Here is a 20,014-nt window from a genome sequence, read left to right as displayed (position 1 = left end):
ACGGCACGCCGTCTGCTCAGGTATCATAATACAGAAGGTGCACAACAGGTCACTGACCAACCCAACAAATAAATTACACTTCGGGAGCCTGCGAACAAGGGGGCAGTATGGCTCCTGAAACGTCATTGTTTCTTGACTTTGTCAATGACCTATTATTCAGTTTCTGGTATGTCTGAAACTTTCTATTCCAAACGGTTTTCCTAATCAATGGCATAACGGTAATGACGAATGTTTTGTTTCTTTCTCAAATGCAGGAACGATACGCTGAAAGCGTACTGGAACAAAGACGTCACTCTACTGCTACCTGAAGGACACCACTGGAATGAGTACCAGTCTTTCATGCTGTACTCCTTTAAAGCCGGTGCCAGTTTCGCGTACGTAAATATTAGCCGAAACGTAGCCGGAAGACTGCCAGTCCACAGACCAACAACCCACGCTGCAGTAGTCCCAAGCAAGTATCAATCCACACTTAATTCGTTTCTTTCAAATTCTAGCAGATGCGCGTAATTTAAAATACGAGGGTGTTTATTGAAAGATGAAGGGGAGTGCTAATCATGCTTCTTAGTCCAGGATCCCAATCGTCAACGCCGCCACCCATCCCCGCTGGACCAGCTCATTGAGAGTCCTGGTCCAAGCAGCCGGACAGGGCTGCCTCCAAGCCCTCCCTTGTTAGGCTTAGCTTGGCTTCTAGTAAGATTATATTGGTGGGCCCATTCTATATATGCATCTGCGCACTGGTCGCAGAAGTTACAGATACCACAGAAGGACGGTTTGATACGTTTGATAACTTCGGAGCTAGAGAATGACCCCTTCTGCAGCCTGGGACGATGGTGGTCCTTAGTTCTATGCAGGCCTTTGGCGGGAACTTGGAACGCCTTCCTGCCGCGGAGCGGGTATGTAGTTGCCCTAGAGAATCTGGTGAGGGCGTAAGGTACGGAGGACGGTCAGATCTCTGGGAAGTCAGAGAAACTTCGCGGGAGAGCCACGCGGGCGGCTGTCGTTCCCGTTCCCCTTACTCCCTGGCGGCCACGCACACATATGAGTTGTTTCGTGATGTCGAAGGTTTCTATATGTACGGTAGTCGGCATTTTTCTTGCAGGGAGTGGTACCCGACCTCAGATAAAGTTTCGGCGTGCTGGCTGTGAGTCATGTTCTTTGCGTTGCGTAGGAGCGAGTGGCAGGTAGTGCCATCACCACCTCTTCCACAAAATGTTCACCGGCAGTCGTGATACCTGTGTTCTCTGGTGCAACACCGCAACTGTACAGGGTCTGCGTGGTGTGGGACTACCTACTTCTACATAAGGCACGCCTTTATAAGCGCGCCATATTGTCGGCAATCGCGGTTGCCTTGGCTAGGCGTGTCTCCTTAAGTTCCGCTCAGGATGCATGTTACGAGGTGCGGGTGGGACGATTCGTTAATGGCCCCGGCTGGAGTGGTATCTGGTCTGCAGTCAGTGCTAGTGGATGGCTTCATGCGGAAATCCTCAAGAACCTCCCGATTCCCTACCAGTAACTGTCATTCAGATTCGGATGAGTTTGTAGCGGCACTTCGCAATCGACAGCAGGCGCCCACTATCATCGCCATGGGCCGCTGTGCAATCGTCAGCAGCACGTGGCCTCGACACGCAGGACGAGCCACGCGCCAGAGAACATCATGGCTCACGCTGCTCGGCCGCACTCTACGGGCGCTCTCCGATTCTCGGGCCCAAGTTGTCGTCTCCACGCAACTGTGAATAAATGTGGGCTAGGCCGCACCACTTCATTCGGCCGCGTACATAATTGGTGACCCGGACGTCGGCAGCATGGAGCCTCACTTAGCTTGCCCTCTGCCACCCTACCCGGCCTTCGAGCGACCCTACCCCCGAGCCTGGTTCTTCAAAACGGAAGCGCACTTCCTAATTCGCCATATGGACTCACCGGCCGAGCGCTACCGCATCACAACCACCCTGCTTCCGGCCGACCTACGCGGTGAGCACCTAGAACGCTTCGAGCGGCCTTACGATACACTACAGGCCTACGTGATGGCGCACCTCGACACGAGTCCTTCCCGCCACAATGACACTGCATCGCCTCCTGCCACTCACGATGGAATGGGAACCTCGCTGCCAGACTTGCAGCCTCCCTGGCGCCCTGAAGATGTCTCTCCGACCCAAGCGCCAAAAGGCGTTCTACCACCCCCCGGCTTCGCTGAACGTCATTTTATGGGCCACTCCAAGCCGCTAGCGCCCAGTGCTTCCACCACGGCACTCAGTGCAGTGACCTTGCCGCCCTGCCAACCGTTCTACCCTAAGAACACCGAGGTGTGGCTTATGCAGATGGAGTGCTTTTTCGATCTGTACCATGTCACAGCCCAGAGGCACTGTTACTCGCTGATGTACGAGCTTTTACCGTCTTAGCTTAGCTTAGCCACCACCCTGCCTAAGCCCGGAGCCCAGCCCTACGACGAGCTCAGCGCAGTCTTGGTCGCGCGCTACTTTCGGCACCTCAAACAACCCGCCCCAGCCGTCCAGCCTTGCACCTCCCCAGTCGAGGACCTCGTTCCTAGCACCAGCATGCTGGCGTCGGCGGTACCGCCCAGAGACGACACTACTACCACTACCATTCTATGCCCAGCCGATGGCGGCTCAGCTTCAACGACGAACGACTGCGCCTCACACCCCAGCAGTCTATTGCCCACTGTATCTACGCCGCGTCCCTGCTTTGCGCAAGCACAGGGCTGGCGCCTAAACACACCGCTGTTACCACCGTTGACACAAGCGGTACCGGTGGATTAAAGCGCAATTTATGCACCCACCACGCCGTGTTCATCGTCACAACAGGAGACGCTAGTACAAGACGCTGCTTCACGACGCACCTCCACCGATTGTGCTGCGGCTGACTCGTCTGCGTGCTCGTCTACTACGGTTCCCCTGCCGTCGCCGCATATCATGCCCAAGATGGACACTGTTGCACTCGTTACTAACGGCGACGAAAACCCGCCCTCCAATGACCTGCCACCATCCCATACCACCTACCGGTACCAGGACACCGACGGTAAGGACGTTGTCACTGACAGCCCTCTGGCCCAGGCAACACACCCCGGCAACACGACTCTAAGGCGCAGCTCTCACGAGACGACCATGAATAAGCGGACGCAAAGATCACGACACACGAGTCCTGTACCTCCAACAGACCAGCAGCATGGTCAATCTGACAACAACGAAAGATCTCCGCCGTTGAAGGGTCGTCAACCAGCAGTCACGAGCGCCGTCAAGCCTAAACGTCGCCGCAGACGTTGCAAGCACCGACCACGACGACCGCCTCCTACGAGGGTAAAATGCCAAGTTAACCGTTTGCACCAGCTACGCCAACACCCATGGTGCCTGCGATGGACCCGTCATCTGTTCTGCCCGAGTCGTGGCCTACTTCCGGTTACATCCTCAACACGCGCCCGCAGAGAAAATGCTCGGCGACACTTCCAGATTCCACGTCATGCATGCGCATCGGTCCTGCGCCCAGTTCTGTCCCCTGAAGTTCCACTTGGACAGCTCAGGCATGTTACTAATAGACGGGCACACTCATGTCGTGGGCCGCTACACTTACGACGCCCGCTTTTCCATACGCGTCCCATCACCTACATTAATGTGGAGACCCGCGACAGCCGGACATCGGACCAGCCGATTCATGCTCAAGCTCGCCCGGTACGCCACTCCCAGCCCAGGCCACCGGAGGTTATAATGTGCACAGGATGCGACTTGAACTGTCAGCGGATGCTATTTCGGGACTGACCAGAACGATACTATGATCTTAGATCCCTTTTCATCTGGACTACCTAAGTAACTCTGACCGCGGGCACACCCTGCACATAGCTTCCCTTGCTAGTTCTTCATGTTCTCCTTTTCTTTTGTGGCGCTCCGCACTAGGGGGGGAGCCCTGTAGCGGCACTTCGTAATCGACAGGAGGCGCATATTATCATCGCCGTGGGCCGCTGTGCCGTCGTCAGCAGCGCGTGGCCTCGACACGCAGGACGAGCCACGCGCCCGAGAACATCATGGCTTCCGCGCTGCTCGGCCGCACTCTGCGGGCGCTCTCCGATTCTCGGGCCCATGTTGTCTCCACGCAACTGTGAATAAATGTGGGCTAGGCCGCACCACTTCATTCGGCCGCCTACAAGTTAACCCATGTGACCAGCCTTCGGTCGGTGGCCAACACGTTCCTCTAACCACTTGCTTGAATAATGTCTTTTATATCCTTTTCTGAGCAACTATCAGATAGGTGTTCCTATTTTGCAAGCTGAGCTGTTTTAAACGGGCAGTTGACGCCCTGGAAGATGGTCCAAAGGCTCTTTGAACAGCGTTCATGCCTGTAATCTCACATTTGTTGAGAGCGTGCGGTGGTACGTTGATGCAGGGCACTGCATACGTTGTAGGGTTGCTGACGAATGCCTGCACGAAGCTGAGCGTCTGGCCTCAGTGGGGACCCCTGTGATTTACAGATGATGGACCAATAATGCGACTCGTTTTTTGACATGTTATAATTTTACACTAGCTCCGGAGCCAGCGCGTGGCTCTTGAGTTAGCGCATGGAATTCTTTGTAGGCGGGAATTAGGTTGACCCATGCTAAATGGAAAACCGAATACATATCTTCGATGTAAAAGCAATCCGGGGTCAGCCACGTACCATGGAGAAAACAGGACGAACCATACTCGTTGCCCTCTGTCGCAAAACTTGAAGCAGTCCTCAGGCGCTTACTGCTGCTGCTGCTAGCCATAAGGAAAAATGAGATTTAAATCCTAAATAGCAATTTTGACGTAGTTTAATTCGTTCATATTTATTATAGACTTGTATAAACTGTGCTGTTAAAAGTAAACGGTAAGCAAAATTATGTTTTCTTTCCTTTGGTTTTCATTACTACAAAGAACGGGGTCGCTCCACTGCCCGAATTTCGGGGGCCGTATTTTGGACTTCGTGAATTCTCTGCGAATTCGACAATTCACCGGACATTTTGTCCAAGTGGATTCCTGTTTTTATCACGTGCTTCCGGTCAGAGAACCAGTGTGTGGGCTTCAGTCATTTTGACGTTACATGTTTTTTCTGCACCAGTATTAGGTTTGCCCTATTTCCCTTACTGAAAGCGCATGATATTTCACGGGCATCAAAAAACTAGGCAAAATGCTGCAGACATGACATCGTGGGCGTGTCGTTGCTACTAAAAACAATATGTGTAGTTAACGACCTCTCTGTGATTGGCGGAGAGGACGGGACTTAATATAAACAGTTGTAGAGTACGTGTACGTCGCATATCGGCAACTTCAGCCAGCGTAAAAGTGAGGTGATGTTAGGTGACATCTTGCAAATGAACGCTGCCCTCGCCGTGAAACAGGGCAAACAATATCCCGGACCTTCCGTGCAGTGAAGTACTCGGGAAAATGGAACAGGCACAGTCTCTCATGAGGCGCCATTTAAAACTGTTTCTAGGGAAAGAAAATGGTTTTGACTTCTTGGAAGTACGCAATAAAGGAGCATACAAATAACGTCCCCGTTTTTGTTGTAATGAGCAGCAATAAGGTAGCAATTACTGGTATGGCGTAGCAGCCACACAGGGGGCAGTACACTCCCCTCCGTTAGTTTTAACCCAACGCATTGCACGTCTTCCCGCTCGTCCGAGTAACCTTGGGGGTAACATGGTTGATTTAACGAGAACAGAACAAAACAACCGACTGTTTTATTCATTACGGTGGTGATGGAGTTTGGGCTTTCCCAATGAGGGAATGGGCGGAATCAGTACGCTCTGCCATTATCAGTCGTAGCATTTTGCAATCCTTACCGTACCATACAACCGATGGTCACACCAATCTTTTTTTTTTTTTTTTTTTTTGCGGTCGTGCCGAAACGTTTTGTCATATAACAGACGATAGCGTGGCGGGGGGACGGCTGAGAAGGTTATACAGCAACAAACGGCTTACAAGGCTAAAACTGGAGCAAAGAGTTCCATTATGCGACTTTAAGCAATTGAAAAAAAAAATACAGTGATAAGGAAAAAAAATATTGAGGTTCTTCAGACAATGTTTCTTACTACATACACTAGAAAGGAATCTGGCGCTAGCGCTCAAGCGGCTCACATCAAGGCCACCTGTCACGCTTTGGGCCACCATTATACCCAGCGCTCGCCTGAGCTTCTTTATTAGATTTAAACGTGTTACTTGCCATAATTTCAATGCAATGCGACAAAAATACAAAGAGAGTGACTTATACAATTATAAAATATAACACTGTGTAAAGCTTAAAAAATCGGAAAAAGAAAGTATTATATTTACTTCCAGTCTGCCATGACGGTTACGCCTACTATACTGCAGACAAAGCTGGTAGATAAAAATATTGTAACATTTTTGCAGAAACTCTTTCAACACTCATATTTCGTAAACATTTCTATTGCCGAATTGTGTCAAAAGCTCATAAACGTTTTACACGCGTACCTATGAAAACAAGCACGTCGCACTCGCGGTGTTTTCGTTCCTGTTTTCCCAGCAGACAGTCTGCTGCAACTTTCGTAAGGGAAAACACCCCCTCAGTGAAGCTGTCCTGGCGCTATTAACATGTACTGCGATTGCAAAAAAATAACCGGGAAACGCATTGTCTTTACCACAGACTACCATTTCTACATTGTGGTCTTATGTTTTTGACTTATGTAAATATGTACTAATGGTCGCTCTCCGGAACTAGTCCCCCCACTTGCGTATAATGAAGCAGAGCTGTGCTAGCAGAACCTAATGGGGCGAATTTCGAGTATCCAAGCGAAACAAACGAGGCGAAGTGTGTTTCGGCCATTCCAGGTGGAGCGGCTACCTCGTAGACATAAGCACTGCATAGTGAAGAAAGAAAACCCAAGAAAAAAAAGACGCCTGAGAATCCGATAAACATGCCAAGCCAGCAGCTGTGTTCTTGCCATAAGGCTAAAACAGTCAATGGCGACGGATTCCAAGTTGGAGTTTCCTCTCTAATATACTTACTAAGAAACTTTATGGTTCTTTATCTTAAAACGTGCCTTTCGCTCGCTTTTGGTACAACGTTATTTATTCACCTCGTGGTGTTTACACCGACTTTCACCCTCAGAAATGTGTTTCTTCTGCCAGAATGATCAACCGTGTTGGATTTTAAAATACCTAGCAGGTATTTCTATACCTTTTTGCGGCATATCTGATAGCTTAGTTGGGAATTTTTTAGACTATAGGAGGCCTATTACATGGCCTGTATTCGGAGCTGTGCGTGAGCATGTCACTAATTGCTTACATTTCGTCTGAGCAAAAAAAAGCATTGCGAATTCACGGAACGTTCATGAAGTCGTGCTTAAAGCCGCCGAAGTGGAGAGTTTCGCAAATAGTGCATATTGAAGAACGTTCGTGCTTTCACACTCTATATTTGCCTTTCACGCAGGGAAACACGACTTGCTGGGGGATCTGGTTGTCGTTATTGTGTTCGCGCCTGTCATGGTCTGCTTGGGGAATGTGCTCATAATTAATCCACTCCAACCGTACCCGTGAGTATACTGATTTACAGGACAGCCTAACTCTCAGCGATGACAGGCGATTCTTCTGGGCAGTAATCTCGTGTTTTGTCGGTTGTGTGTCCGTTTAAAAAGTGTTCGTTTTGAGCAAGCCCTGACTGGCTAAAAGCGAACACCCGGATGTGACGCCCTGCAAGCACGGCAGAGCTATACCTAGCGGCTTCTCGATGCAGACGACTAGGAACAGGCAATTTTTCGTCCCTTTGAATTGGTTCGCTGGCAGACCAAAAACCACATAAAATATAGTTTAAAATAGTTTTAGTCGCTTAAAATGTGTTTAGAAGAACAGTTGTGCAAAAGTCAATGCATGGCTCACCCACAACTGGCAGTACGTCACATTAAAAATGATGCAAAACGGAGGTTTTCTAAACGGACAAAAACAAAAATACTGCCCCTGTGCGAATATGGCATTCGCAAGATAGAGTTTTGGGAAAATCCACAGCTTACAGCTCTGCCAGCGGTGTCTGCCGGGCATGCACTGCCATCCACCACCTCTAATGAAACCGGAAATGCCTTATTAGGCGGCCTCTTTTTCATGCCTTTGGCGCACCTGTGCACTACACCGCGCCGCCACCTCCGCTTTTCCTCCGCCTACTGTAGTCTGTTTACTCCGCGCCTGACAACCAATGAAACTAGGCTGGCCCTTGTCGTAACGTAGGGCCTCCTTCTCTGTTGCTATGCAGTGACCTCCCAATGTATCACGTCTTCCACAATGCGCCGGTGTTCACAGGGGCCTCTCCTCAAAGTGTTTTCCGCCATGCACATATATTTAATTAGCTTCCTTTCATGTCACTTCCTTGCGCACAAAACGTGGCGAGGCGCACGATATTGACAAGGATGCGCCGAATTTGCCTAACCCGCAAACAAATCGCCAATCTTGGAGCGGACCTCTGTGTTCTGACCGTGTGAAGAGAACCGTTGGCCGGCCGCTTCAACTCGTAACGTATTTCCAGTTCCGATTCTGCTTACGCGTGCACTAATATCAGTGTTCAGGCTTTTCTTGGATCGCGTCTTATCTATGTCGTCCGCCTTCAGCCAATCAGATCCCACTTGAACAGGACGTTTTAGATGCGGGGGGCACACCTCAGAGTTCCACACCTATAGTTGAGTCACTGGCCTTGAATGCTCGCTCACGCAGTCTGTGCGGAGTGGTCATAAAACGAGAAGAGTAGCCCTTAGTGCACGGGCCTATAAATATGACCAAAAAAGCGGTCACTTTGTATAGTTGCTCCATCATTCCAGCCATATTTGTGCTACCGTTGCCCTTGAGGCCACGTCATCGTTCCGTACACATTAATTACTGCTGCTCCCAAAATGACCATGTTTAAGTTCCGACGCACGCTTTGCGCGCACCTGAAGAACGGCTGTGGCGGTAGGGAACCAGGAAAGCAGGCGTCCGGCTATCAATATGCAACGAAAAGACTACCGCGTGAAACGCGCTCATGGAGTGAACTCCCGCTGGCTGTGATGGTGGCGCGCTTCGTTCTAATATTATACACACTCCCGTTCTAATATTATACACATTTGCCTAGCCATAAGCGCACTGTGGTGAGCGGGTAAGGATCCTCCTCATTCAGCGTATGTATGCCCACTGCAGGTCAAAGGCCTCTCCCTTAGTTCTCCAATTATCCAGGTGCTGTGCTAACTGCGACCAATTTCTGATCGCACCCTTCTTGATCTACTCTGCTTATATAACTTCCTTCCACTCCCGGCCACGCTTGCCTTCTCGAGAGATCCACTCTGTTACCATTAATGACCAACTTTTATCTTGCCTTCACATTAACTGCCCTGCCCACGTCCATTTCTTCTTAATTTCTACTAAGCATGCCTAACTCGCGTTTGTTTCCTGACCCACTCCGCTCTCTTCTAGTGTTTAAATGTGACACCCATCATCTTCCGTTCCATTGCTCACTGGGTCGTCCTCAATTTAAGTTGAACCCTCTTAGTGAGCCTCCAAGCTTCTGGCCCGTAAGATAGTACTGGGAAAACGCAGCCGCCATACACTTTCTTCTTCAGGGACAATTGTACACTGCCATTTATTATCTTAGATGCAATCTACTCTAAATGCACTCTACCCATTTTTTAACCTTCTAATTATCTCTGCCTCATGGTTGCGATCCGGGTTACAACTGGGCCTAAGATGCAGCTGTCATACACTTTCTTTTTCAGGGGCAATGGTAGGCTCCCATTCACTATCGGAGAATGCCTGCCTGAGAACGCCTCTCTGAGAATGCCTATCTGATATTATCTGAGAGCCATACCCGCTCCCCGTCTGCTGGTGAGCGGGTATGACTCCGAAATTCGTTCCCAGCTTTTCAGATACAAAGGCAGCGACGGTGTCTGCGCTGAGGAAGAGGCTGTTGTGTGAGAATTTTGACTGCCCTCCGACCACGTTGAAAGCAGGCCTCTAAATTTATTGGTCTCGAAATGACAACAGGTAGAAAACGCCAATTCCTGGCTCATCATTGAGGATGGGCACAGGATCTTAGTCATTTACTTTGCGATCCACAAGTTCCCACGGTAGGACGGCGGGGTCGTTCAACGTGAAGCTCTTATTTATGCCCTAAATTGCCACAGCTTCCAAATGGCACGTGGGCGAGAGATCAATGTCTGCAGCGATGTGTTGGGAGACCGTTTCCTGGGGGGCCAAAAATGGTGCACATCAGTGAGCGGTACAGTTGAGCATTCTGCACCTTGTGCAGTAGAGCTCAGAACTGCCTCCACGGCTGCGAGAGAGGGAGGAACTCATCCTGTTGCCATATCCTATTAGGAGCACGTCATGCTGAAACGCGGGCGGAAGCAAGGCATCAGCAGCAACTTGACACTTGAAGTTCAATGCATGAACGATTTCTGCGCTGGCGGGCAGACTTGTGACCATGCTATTGCTGGGGTCTTCGAGGGCTTCAAGTGTGATGGGCTGGTCGTAATGCAGGCTTTTAAGCGTGGAGGACATTCTGTTGCATGTAAAAGGCGCTCTCGGGCGAGTGTATCCAGATGTAGCAAGAGTTAGACGTTCGATGCCGATAACTGGACAAGCAAGCGCGTGGGACACGTCATATCAAATGAAGGTTCTCTGACAGAACGATCACACACACTCCCAGCTTGAATTTCTATCCGGACGCTGAGGAAGTCCAAGATCACCTTCATTTCCAACAGGCCCCCGTGCTTTACGTCGAACAATTTGTCGAAGTGATCAACGTCTTCATTAAATAATCATAGTGGATATATCAAATCATTTGCAAAAAATTGTAACATTTCGCTTATTAAGTCGAAGGTACGCCATCGTTGTTGCGGCTGGCAGTCTCTATGTCGTGGCTTTGCGATGCGACCAAAGATTGCTTAGCCATCCTACGCACACACCGTGGCCTTAGCAATGATTTCGTTAAGAGAGGACGCGGAAGCGAGCAGTGGACTATTCAAGTTAAGGTTCCAGCCTGTGAAGACAAAGAAGCTGTGGCAGGCACAACCTCCAAGGACCCCTTGATGGCGACCTTGTGAAAATAGTGGAAATATATCCTTTTGGTCTACGAAGGTTTGTGCTGCCTGCACCCTGCCGGCAGGCAAGAACAACATATATAGGCATCAATTACATGTGTGTCATTTTGTATATCAGTTGCGCAGTGTAAACAACGCAATCCCCGAGCACGTTTTGTCACAGTTCCGCGTAATTTTTATGCCTTCGAATTCTTCATCGAGAACATTTCCATTTTAAACAGACGAGGGTGCTACTATATTCATTGTATTATTCGAAAAAGACATGCGAATTCTCGGGCTTGCTCGGAAAGCTTCATGGCAAAACAAAATGTTTTCGGGTTCCGGTAGATGTTAGGACTTGTTCACATGCCACTTCTTGAACGTGCTATACAACATTGCAAAGTGCTTTGCATTTGTATTGAATGTCGATCGGTCATACCTTATTTTCGAAGCCCATGAGGAGACAATTTCGATAGATGTATTGTGCGCGTTTTGTATCTCCATAACGTGGTAGTTGTGGAGCATCAGTAACTAGTGTTCAATTTTCCTGTTGCAGGCCAGATTCGCCACCGCAATAAATCTATGGACATTTTTTGAAGCGTAATCTGCACGTGCGCTATTATTCGCCAGCTCGTCCAGGTACGACATTCTGCCCGGTCGGCAGGGGAAAAATAAACGCCTGGCGCGTTCTCACCTTGTTGTCTAGTTCACTTTGAATTCTTACGCATACACATTGAAAAAGAAACATTCGAAATAAAAGGGAGAAAGCTTACATACAAAAAACGCTGGGAACCCTCTTAGCACACGAATACGAGTGGGGGGTCACAAAGCAACAAAAAAGGAAATGAAAACACCCTTCTACTGCACATTACTATCGGTAACCTGATCGGGCTCTGAAGAGGAGTCGCACCGAAACCATTTTTGAGCCGGTCTCAAACACTGTTGTTGCAAGCACAGAAAACTTTCTTCAATTCGTGGTCATGCATTCAGAAGACGAATAAACACCTATTACCACCGAGTTTGTATTTGTTGTCGCAAAGTGTATCGTGAGTGTGATTGGAAATAGCTATTAGGCAAAAAAGCTTACATTTGCTGACATGCTTATTGAAGTTTAAAGTAACAAAGTAAAGAACAATCGAGTAAAGTGCTAAAGCAAACAAACATTGACAAGCTACACATCACTGTCGCACATCACAGTACCCTAAATAGTTGCCAGGGAGTTACCTCGAAAATTGAACTTCTAAATGAAAGTGATGCCGATGTCCTCGAAGACATGCGCGAGCAAGGTGTTATGGCAGTCAGTCTTATAAACAATGAGGGACGACTTCAAAGAACCAAACACATAATTTTGACATTTGACCGTACCACCCTACCTCATTTCGTAAAGCAAGGTTTCTTCCACTGTAAGACGGGACCATACATCCCGAACCGCCGACGTTGCTTTAAGTGTCAACGGTACGGACATGGTAAAAACAACTGCAGAGGCTACGAAACTTGCTCAAAATGATCAGAGCGCGATCATCGGAAAGACGATAGATGCACCACACAGTTCAGGTGTAGTAGCTGCGACGGACCTCACCCCGATTGCTCCCAATTTTGTCAGAGGTTGTGAAAAGAGAAGGAAATACTAAATGTGAGACTAACTAAAACTCCAACGTACATAGATTCGCGAAGCAGACACACAATGCTTCTTGCAGAAATCTCTGCCGAAGCTGCTCGCCGGGGGGGGGGGGGCAGCATCAAGCTTCGGTAGGAACCCAGTACAGCAACGCTGTCTTGTTCTCGGCACCCCTCTTTACCGGCCTGCCCTCGTCGGTCCAGGCCACAACACTGTTATCGGAATCGGCCGTCCCAGTGGCGACAAACACCACTGGAGGCGTTGTCGCCCTCTCGTGTGCCTGTTGCAATGCTCTTCTGTGGCTTTGGCAGAGCTGCATGCAGCCATTGTTTGGGGACAACGGCTGCCTCTGCATCATCTGCCCGGCCTAGGCCTCTACATGGGGCTCGGGTACCGAGCATCCCTTAGAGCGCCGGGGCATAGGAACGTGAACCAACGGCAAATGAAAGATCATCAGATGATGAAATCGATGTAACACCATCCCATACCGGCATGACAGACCCCCAAAAAGAGACGGCACTCTGTTCAACTAAACTTCAAGAAAAGCCAGTGCCCTCACCGAAGGATCTCATAAATAATACTTACTCAACTAGTAGCATAATTTTTCTTGCTAGACGTTTACAGCAGTAAACGCATTGTGCAATGGAACTGTAGAGGCTTAATACAAGCTCTAGATGTCTGAAAAATCTTGCACAAACACCAGCCAATTGTCATGTGCCCACAAAAAACACACTTAAAATCCTCCAAAACAAACTTTCTCTCTCTATACGCAGTATTCAGGAAAGCCAGCAACAGCGGCGCCCACGCCCCTGGTGGTTTCGCGATTGCAGTGCAAAAATGTTTTTCGTGTCAATCTTTTAAGCTATATACTCCAATCGAAGGAGTGGCTGTCCCGCCAATCATTTTAATGCAAAGCTTTCTGCCGCTACCTGTGAACAGCCTGATGGCCATGGGAAGTGCGGACAAGTTAAATGCATCAGTTTTACCGTACTGGCGGGAAAAACTATGTTGGTTATTTACTCTACGTGAAATGTTAGTGGGAACTTTAAGATGTATCTTTGAGTGTGCTGAATTGTAAACATATTTGTGGAAAATGGCATAAAAGAGAAATGTTGCGTCGAAGATCAAGCGGGTGAAGTGAAAGATTTATTTTAATCGCTGATACACTTCAGGGGTATTTGTCAGTGCGTGAAATAAACCTTGCAGCTCTATTCTGTATTGCTTCAATCTCGTTCATCAGATATTGATGGTATAGATATAGATGGCTGATGCAAACTCGAGCTGTGATCGAACGTATGTTGTGTAAGCTAGTTTGCGAATGTCAGATGGAGCATGGCGCAAATTTCGACACAAGAAACCTAATGACCTGGAAGCCTTTACGCAGATGACGTCGATGTGGTTACTCCAGGAAAGGCCTTCTGTGAATGTAACACGTAAGTATTTGCAGGATGAATTATAACCTAATAAACATGCACTGGACATGAAACAACTAGCATGGAGCAATTAATGGTTATATACAGTGTAGTTTTATGTTATGCAGGTAGAAAAGCTCAAAAACATAAAAACGAAATAAGTGTGTTATATACGAAAGATTAGGTGTTCCGTAGAACCCACACCACTTGTCCAGTTATGGGTAATAGTAATCGTTCCATGAAACATTGGGTATGCCTCGACAAACAGCATCACGTAGAGGCAGTGTCGCTTAGGCCAGTTGGCCGTTGTAATGTCGGACAGCTGAACACCGTCGGCAAGCATAATGCACACCGTAAACACAAGGGCGTATGTGTTTACGTGTTTATTATTGAATGTTATTGTTATACACCTTAATAACTGCTACAAAAGAGCGTGCACCGAGTTCATGTGCTAAAAGGTGGTTCTGTTCCCGTTTTTTGGTGTTGAATTGTTTGAAGAGAATCACAACAAGTTGTCCGAAATAAGCACGCTCTGGTTGAAGGATCTCTACAATTCCGCTTTCCTGAACTTCTTCTGAGTCGCTGGTGTGACCTACCGAGCGATTTGGCATAAACGGCACGTAGCCACCAGGTGTCACTCCAAATAGAGCTTTAAACTTGTTGGAATACTTTTAAGGGGAATAGGTATGTCATTGCCCCGTCAACTTTTAAGACTTTCATATTCGGACCTCTGTCCAATCAAGCACTATTCCGGTGTTCCAAAAAAATCTAATCGAGTGTGGAAGATTTTTCTTCATCGGTTTCATTGTAGGAACCATGCCCATTGCTGACAGTTCCTAATTCCCCGTTTTCGGATCCAAGAGCCCTGAGTTTTTTCCGTGTTAACATCCGCTCCAAACACATCACACAACTGCATATCCACTGTAAAGGTTTCCGGACACTCCCTTTGTCCGAATTTTTAACGCTATTTTACAACGCGCCGAATCGTTTACTGAAGTTACGAGACCTGTAGAGATGATTTGCGACCAGGTGAGTCGGTAGAGCCAGGTGGCGAGCTGCGCAGTTAGACGTGAGGTCTCCTTGTCAATGTCCGCAGCGTTGCGAGGAAATCCATCTCCACTCTCGAAGATGGACCTGACTTCTAGTAAATGTAACATGGCCTGCCATTCGTGTATAGGTTGTAGATTTCTGGCTCTGGCACTATTCTGACGGCTAAGCTGCATGCCGCTCCGGCTTTTCTGGCCGCGTTTTCACTCGAGGTTAATGCAGAGCGTATAAATTACTTGTCGCATACCAGGGTAGGAGTACTGGAGGTCATGAGCGGGAAAAATTCAGTTTCCTGGGGAAAAAGCTTAAGGCCGCGGCTTTGCATATTCTATGCTGTTTCCTAGTGCCGAGTACCGCCAAGATCTAGAATTAGGAAGACGTGGAAAATGCGGCCGTCACTCCACACATTCTTAAAAACTTGCTCTGCGTTGAAACAGAAAACTCGTTTGTTCCTTTCTAGCACCCTTCACTACTATCCAAATGCCAAATATCATTCCTGCATTGCAAGGCTTCCCAGAACAACCACAAAAGCATACGTCGTGCACTTCCGGTGATTATTCTATCGAAAATTGACTTAGCCATGATCCAGAATTTAAAGATAACAGGCGAACATCCAGTAGTCCAGGTAAGACATTTTCAAGCTAATAAAGAGGAGCTACAGGCACCCTGTATAATGCACAGGGCTTCCGCTAGGTTCAGTGTTTTAACAATTGTGTTTGAGTTGTTTTTCCACGCTACGTTCTTTAGTATTGTCTGTGACGAATGGTTAAGACCTTTGTTCCTAACAGGGGTATAGGTATATTCTAGAGCCAGAAACGTCGGGCGAGTATTAAAGTACAGTACATTTCAGGGGATTAAGTTCCCAACTATTTGACATTGTCCACTTTCAAGTACGTTAATCTCTTGCTCTAACTTTCTTTCGCACATAGAGTGGTTGCGTGAGGGAAAACTAATTTTTCCTTCGTTCATGTTTGTACAGCAATAAACTGACTATGTCAATTACTACCGCATGAGTTATTATTACACAAAAGAGAGTACAACTGACAGTACGCCTTCAGAAAACCCGTTTTGCTTTAAATGTTCAGGCTAGTGCCACAAATACCCCTACTCAAAAGCTTGCTTTCAAACACTTATCCGTCGTTCCTACACTCTACGACCAGTTTATGTATTGAGTACTGCCGCGCGTGGTGATGCGCCAAGAAAGCAGTGGAACTAAACAAAGGTATCGTATACAATAATGACACAAGGATGTGTTTTCAAAGATGCGACCCTTTCCTGTCTGTTTTCCTTCCAACAATTTGGCCTGACGCTTAACCTGTTCTCATGATGAAGTATCAACTAGCTCGCATCGACAGATTAATGTTTTTCCTCGCCAGCTGTGTCCGCCCTCAGCAATACGAAATTTAAATGCATTTTGTTGTGCTCTGCTAAATATGTTACTTAATAATCGCGGTGACTCGCTGGGCGTTAACACACTAAGCGTCAATCAAGAGCACACCTGTGGCAAAGGAGTTCCAGAATTTGTCGTCAGCGGAAAGTAACAACGAGCAGCCGGAATAAAGCGGTGAATAGCCGGTTAACTTGTTTTTCCTCTCGCATCCTTAGCTCTCCCCTTATCTCTCACTCCCCCACTCACTCATCTGTTGGTGTGTCCGTCCTCAATATTTTATATCTCCGATTTCGCTCGATGTCTCCATGCACACAGCTTCCCAAAACCATTTCGAGACCTGGTAGTTGGGATACATTGGTGGTTCCTAGTTCCTCCCTTCATCAAAGTTCTCCATTTTTTTCTATCTCCGCCTCCTGCAATAGGCACTCCTGAGCTGCTGCGCTCTGTGACTGTACATTGAGACACAAACAGGATAAACTGCGCAGACTGCATGAAGCAAACGCCATAAATATTACAAAAACGGGGAATGCATGAATTGCGTTCTTCTGTTGATGGGGTAAGTACGGGGTGTTGCTGTTTAGTTCCACATAATGATCCGGGTACCTCGGTTCTTGCCGCTCCACGATGGTTCAGGTGTCTGAACACAATTTCGCGCGCCTGATTGTGTGATACAGTCCACTTACCTTTAAACGAGTGACGTGAGGACCTATTTGGTATTCAATCATGCCCGAATGCGTAAAAGTTGTGCACGTGCATCCTTGTCTCCCCGGTATATTCGTATGTCTACAGTGCCGCAAAACAGTAACGTCCTAACAACGGACGATGCTCGATGCTGCAGCGGGTCACCCTCTTCTATTCGCTGCCCTGTCAGTCCTTCCGCTACGTTAACTTGTGTTACTGCTTCTGTGCTCAGAAAGACAAAGTATTGGATTTTGTGCAGGACAAAATAAAGTTGACAACCTCACACCTACTCGCATTGGTGGAGTTATATAAAAAGCGGGCTTCGCTGAATGAAATAAGGTGATGAATTCACGAGACAACATTGAAACGTGGACTTGGGCAAGAGTGAGAGAGCTTGGGCGCATCTACGCACGTTCTTTCCTGAACGACTTGACGGTGCTCAAATACGATGCGATGTTTGCGGAGGCAGCAAGAAAACAGGTCATGGGAAATAAAATTGCTCTCTTGCAAGCGTTGTTAGTTCTTCCAAATTTTAAGCAAAACTTTGTGGCGACACAACATAAAGACAGTGCTTAGAGCAGGGAGTAACCTGGCCAAGAGAACCACGCTTGTGGTGGGGTGACTTGAATGCACCACACCTCTCGTGGGAGTACAACACAGAGACCGCCAAGGGCAAAGACCTGATGTACGACGCTACGGAACAAGGATACACCCTGATCACGAACCCCAAGCAACCTAAGCGAACGGGCCTCATGTCCACTCAACAGGACACCGCGCCGGACCAAACCTTTATTAATAACGGAGGAGAGGTTACGTGGGGCAACACTGGGCAGGTTCTGGGCAGCTACAATTAATACCAGAGATCGAACTGGCAGGCGCAGGTGGATGCAAGATAGAACACAAATGTACTGACTGGGACACCCTCCGCAAGCATAAAAGAGACAACCTGGGCACGCTCGACATCGACGACATTGAAGCGTGGATGACGAAACTGAAGATGGAAGTCCAGAAAGCGACTAAGAAGATCGAGACCAGCGACATTACATGCGTAGACAGCCGACTGGCGCACCTCAGAGAATCGAAGAGGCCCATCAAGGAGCGCTGAAAGAAGCAGCGATGGAATAGGAAGCTACGAAAGAAGGTGGCGGAGCTAAACCGAGCGTTTGAAAAACAAAGCGCAGACATCAGTGGGACGAGGTGTGCAACTGCATCGACGCAGCCTCTACCAGGGCAAGTTATGGTATATGATCAGACACTTGCGTGACCAGAACAAAACCAAGTCGTTCCAGCAGAAGCGCATGGCGCAGGTCATGCGCGAAGCCGAGAACCCTTGGCAGAGCAGAGCTCATCATAAAGCTGAGGGCCAAGTATCTACCACAGAAGATGGCCGAACAACACCCAGGATACTCAGGGACCCACAATGCCAGGTTGGACCAGGACATCTCGGCGCCAGAGATGTCCAAGGCCTTGCGGAAGCTGAACACCAGATAGGCAGCGGGCCAGACAGAGACTCGAACAAGGCTCTAAGAAACTTCGACGACCCGTCGATCAAAGCGCTGAAAAAATATTGCAACAGATGCTGGCGAAGTGGCCGACAACCGAGACAGTGGAAGACAGCTAAAACGGTACTCGTTCAAAAACCGGGAAAACCACCGAGCACTGATAACCTGCGGCCCATATCGCTAACATCGGGGGGGGAAGAGGGGCGGGAGTCCTGGAGACCGTGCTGGGGAACACATTGCAGGACTACTTCGAAGAAGAGGGGCTGTATCCGAAATAGATGATCCGGTTCAGGAGAGGCTTGAGCACCCAAGACGCGATGCTACAACCGATGAAAGAAATCATCGAGGACACGGTGGTTGAGCTCATCGAGGCCCAGCTAGGAACTCAACGAGAACGACTGGCAGCTACCAGGACGGGTAGAAAATTGTCGATACCCTGGGCTACGGCTACCAATATACAGGGAGACCACCCAAACACATAGATGAAAAGGTGCGGGAGAACGTGCGAGTGAGTCCCATTCCAAAGAACTTGCACCCAGAACTCAATCAAGAATGAAAACGCGTAAGGGCAACATACGAAATCAATCACTACAGTAACGACCCGCGAACACGGTACGTCGATGCGGCAGACTATGGCCAAGGCAGGTACGCGATGGTGACCATAAATGGAACAACGGGACGAGTGGCCAAGTCATTGAGCGCAAAGTACGAGAACGCCATCGAGGCAGAAGAGATCACCAAAGCATTGGCAATGTCCGAAGCCACTTGCGACGCGATCCTGAGCGACTCGCAAGAGGCCATTCACAACCTGGCGAATGGCCGAGTGAGCTGCAAGGTAGCCAAGATGACCGAGAAAACGGGGGTCCAAGAAGACAGAACAATTAAAATTAGATGAATCCCGCCGCACGCGGGCGGATGCTCACTGCACACACCGAACCACAACAAGGCTACCCACAGGGAGGCAAACCTGATAACACACCGCGCACCCAGTGTGGAGAGTCGTCCCGAGGGGGCTTGGTGGGTGTAGACTAAAGACAAAACCAGGGGTCACAGCGAAGCACTCAAGAACATGCGGCTGATGAGAAGAACATATCCGCCGCCACACCGGGCGCTTGGTTGCGAAGAGGCAACGTATCTCAGAAGGCTAGAGACGGCGTGGGTCACGTCACCGGCAGCGCTACAGCACGTGTATCCCGACGAATACCCCAATGCCCAATTCAGCGCAATTAAGAGAGGGCTGGCCAACCGGATGGCACATCAAGTGGGATTGTGCGTCCGACCAAGACGGCGCAAGTTTCTAAGAATAGCGGGCGCAGCTCCAAAGAGCTATTGTGTCAACCAATAAGA

Source organism: Haemaphysalis longicornis, unplaced genomic scaffold (assembly GCF_048455015.1).
Source record: "Haemaphysalis longicornis isolate Haplotype H1 unplaced genomic scaffold, Haemaphysalis longicornis Haplotype H1 scaffold_8, whole genome shotgun sequence".
NCBI lineage: Eukaryota > Metazoa > Arthropoda > Arachnida > Ixodida > Ixodidae > Haemaphysalis > Haemaphysalis longicornis.
Note: the sequence above shows the minus strand (reverse complement) of the source record.